Source organism: Athene noctua, chromosome 29, assembly GCF_965140245.1.
Source record: "Athene noctua chromosome 29, bAthNoc1.hap1.1, whole genome shotgun sequence".
Taxonomy (NCBI): domain Eukaryota; kingdom Metazoa; phylum Chordata; class Aves; order Strigiformes; family Strigidae; genus Athene; species Athene noctua.
Window position 1 is genome coordinate 4,598,357 of NC_134065.1, and position 3,929 is coordinate 4,602,285.

A 3,929-nucleotide genomic window follows, 5' to 3' on the forward strand; every position below is an offset into this window, starting at 1 on the left:
TTCCCCATTGTGGGTACATGGGTTAATGGGCTTCGTGGTCTGCAAGCATACAGCTTCTAAAGCTTTATCCTTAGCTTGGTGGGACTGGCTCTTCGGTGACTCTTGAAGAAGGTTTTATTAGGTAATAGGGTAGTTAAGTTTGCTACAAAACCTGTAGCCATGGATACCGCAAAACAGTCCTAGCTCTGGTATGGATTTTCTGTTGCTTTTTATTTAGGTGTGCAAAGAGATTTTTGAATCTCCCATCACTGACAATGCTACCCTAGAGCAACTGGATATGAGGTGGTATCTTATTGCTCAAGTAAGACATGCTTCAGCAGTCATATTCCCACTTAGGTCTTTCTTTGTCTTGCAAAAGGACTTTCCCAGTTGTTTATAGGGTAGTAAATTGTCTTGGTTCATTGTGTCCACTGCATCCTTGCCCATGGCTCACGTTTTTCCCATCTGCAGCAAATGATTTGATGCTAGAATGCGATCTGGGATGAGCTGGGTGCCGATTTGCACCTTGCTTGGACCCCCTGCAGCTTTTCCACTCCCATCCCACTTCTCTGTGCTGGGGACACTCATAATTATTAACACCTTCTTCTCTGTATTTGAAGAGGGATATTGCTCTCGTCTCAAAACATGCTGCCCAGCTTACTGAATTGCACTGTCAACTCTTACCCCAGAAATGGGTGTATTGGCATCCCCCAGCAGCAAAAGTAACTTACCTGCATCTGTGCTGCTCAGTCCAGTCTCTGCTTTGCAAGTATGTCGCATACGGAGATAACAGAGGGACAGTCAGTACCTCGCGGAAGACTGGCCAAATTACTGAAGGGACAAAGATGCCTGGCAGGCGGCCTGAGGATTTGAAAGTTGCATGTTGCTTTCTAGCATTCGGTGGGGAGCATTTGCTACCATGTGGTCAGTGGCCACGTGCTTGTGCCAGCATGGGCGTGTGCTGGGACGAGGCTGGGGAGAAGGCAAGAGGCTCTGGTGGCACTCCTAGCAGTGCTGCTGACCAGGGGGTGCTCTTTGAGGGTGCAGCCTGGGACGCAGCCATTTCCCTGCAGCGGGTGGTTCTCCCCATTTCACTCTGTCAGAAATGTGTCGTTTTCACCAGGACCTGCTCAAACTCGTAGACCTTTCCAGCTTCTGGTGCAACTAGGGCTGATTGGAGCAGGCTTTTTTTCCAGATATCGAATACTGTTTGGCCAGTAAAGATTTGAGCATGTGTGCTGCTGGGCTATGTATTACCCAAAGACGTATGAGAGCATAGGCAGGCAGGTCGCACAGCTGCAACAAGCCCCACTCCAGCTCCAGTCGGGAGGAGTGCGAGTTCTCTCAAAACCCATCCGCCCTCCGACTCCTGGGCCGCGGCTGCCCATAAAGCCACAGTCATTCTTCTGAGATTTGTGCAATTTGATATTTCATCTCCAGATTTTCTGCTTGCTGATGAAATTGTTAATGACTTCAAAATAGTCATTGCTCTTGAGGTGCAACCTCCCAAAACCATATTAAAAGAGTTGGTGTCATCTCCCACAAGGAATATGCATAGTGCAGCCACAGGCAGTGTTGATTTTTTTTTCTTCCTTCTGTATTGTTGCTTTATAACTTTGTCTAAGATTTATTATATAACATTTTTTAAGCGCAGCCTTTGTGCACCCTGTAGATACAGATGTTTTCTAGACTTTGCGTTTTCTTGAGGTACTGGTGGGATTACAGTGCTACACTGGCACTACAGTTGGTTCATGGAGTAATTTAATTCAAGGCTTACCGATTTACTGAGTATCTCTTGCAGCAGGAAGGGTTTTGTCTGATAGAAGTTAGACCCCTCCCTTCTTTCCCACCACTTCTAGTTGGATTTTACTTGTCAAGGCAACTGTAAACCTTTCCAAAGCCACAGAGCATCAGTAAAAGGAAAATCAAATTCTTTGGTTTTGCACTCGGTGTGCTGAGGTTGTTAGTGCTGTGCCTCTCCTCATTAGCACCATGTGACTTCGTAGCCCATTCTGTGTAAAAGTCAGTACTTTGCCAGCCGAGGAGGGAGGCAAGGATGCTTAGCATAGCATTACCAAGGGAATTTATTCTTTTATAGTTTAGCTACATGTGTAGCGGTGCCCCAGCCTAATGCATGGAGGACACAGATACAGAGGAAAGCAGGGATTATATATGTGACAATACAGTTGTAGAGACCAGTGAAATTTTTCACGTTAAGAATCTGTTACAGCTGCTTGCATAATCAGTATGTGCTTGTCCCACGCAGGATCAATACGTGCTTGTCCTGTGCAGGCGATACACACGTATGGTCAGTGGTGTGATGATCTTCATTGGTCTAAACCAATGACCTGTACAGATGGCGGTGATGTTTATCCTAGATTCTGGTCAGTTGCGATTCTGGGTGCGGTTATATGCCTCGTTCCATCGAAGGGTAAATCTTCTGTAGTTTTACCATTGGTATGGGGTGTTCTCGGGCAGTAAGAGCTGGCTTAGATTGGGTCTTAAGTCACATCGACCCTGAGGTAAAAGCTTGCAGTCTCGGGTAGCGTTCATTCTTCTAAGCAAATCGTATTGCAGTTAGCATCTCGCTCTTCATGTTTGTCCCTAATTAAGAGCATGTTTGGGAGTAAACAGTACTCTCCAATTCATGCAGCTTAGAAATGCAAAATGTGTTTGTTCACAGCAAGGAATAATGTAATGGAGTTTGATCAATTGTTCAATAGCCCAGCAAATGTAGAAGGATATTTCCTGGTGTTTCAATGTCGTCTTTTTTCCACTGGAAGATGCGCATAGAAAAATGTTGAACCCTTGATTGACAGCTTAAAATAAAAACACGATAGTTGCTTTTTCTTTTATTTCACTGCTCAGGCCACAGGTTTCTGCATTTTTTCATCATGACAAATAGAGCTTTCTTCATCATTGTCAGTGTTCAGTGTTGTAAGCTAAATCCTCTTTCATCTTTATCTCTCTTGGCTTCTGCAGTGAGGATGCTGTGATGATACCAAGGGAGATGTAGCAATTAACTCTACTCCAGGATTTAGCTCTGCCCTCAGTCGAGCTAGAGATGCTCTAGAAAGGTTGCCAGAGACGCAGACACAAGCCTGCATCCAGGTTTTTGCTGCATCCCTGCTGCCGAGCGAGATATAGATCATACCCGGAATTATTACCCATCCCTGTGGAAGAAGAGGATGCCTAAAGATGTCGATTTGCAAGGGAGATCGATCTGGTCGCTGGGTTTTCACCCTGCCTCAGTGCCATGCTGTGAGAGCAGGGTGCCGGGACCCCTCCTGTGATGCAGGGGGTGCGGGATTTTTCACTTCTGGTGCCGATGCTGCACTCACGGTGAGGTCTCTGTGGCGCAATGGACGAGCGCGCTGGACTTCTAATCCAGAGGTTCCGGGTTCGAGTCCCGGCAGAGATGATCTCCAGGCAGGTGTCTCTTTTCTTTTAATGCATGTTCCTTTATAGGTCCCAATCCGTTACATTTATAACACCCCTGCGGGCTTCAAATGGGAAGATAATGACTTTTCATGACACCTGCTCTACAGCTGATGCATGTAACAGTCACGTGCTCCCCTTCTAAGGCATCTCTCTTTCATCATATACCCCTTTCCTCATTCCTTTTGGTATGTCCTGAAGAGCTAAGTGTTTTAACCCCATTTGTTCCCCCAGTACTGCTGCTTATGGGTCCCATCTTTGATACCTTCTTATGAAAAGTACCGTGCTTTCCAGTAGAAGTCAGGTGGTTAGGCAGTGGTTTAGAGCCTTCTGTTGATACTTTCTGTGATAAATGTGGTCATTTTTTTCAACTGTGTGGCAAAAAAAATGTAGGTCTATAGTCCGGATTTCCACCTTACGGAAATTCTTTCCATATTTCATGTTTTTACTTTGAAGATGTGTGTTTGCTGGCAACCACCTCCACGTCCCCATGGGGGTTCGTCGTCTTAAGT

At 45.8% G+C, this 3,929-nt stretch overlaps 1 non-coding gene across 1 annotated transcript; it reads left to right on the top strand.

Annotated features, from left to right (window-relative positions):
- Positions 1-3,326: 3,326 nt before the first annotated feature.
- On the top strand, positions 3,327-3,400 carry TRNAR-UCU (transfer RNA arginine (anticodon UCU)). The gene has a single exon. It is a non-coding gene; the product is annotated as a tRNA-Arg (tRNA).
- Positions 3,401-3,929: the final 529 nt, after the last annotated feature.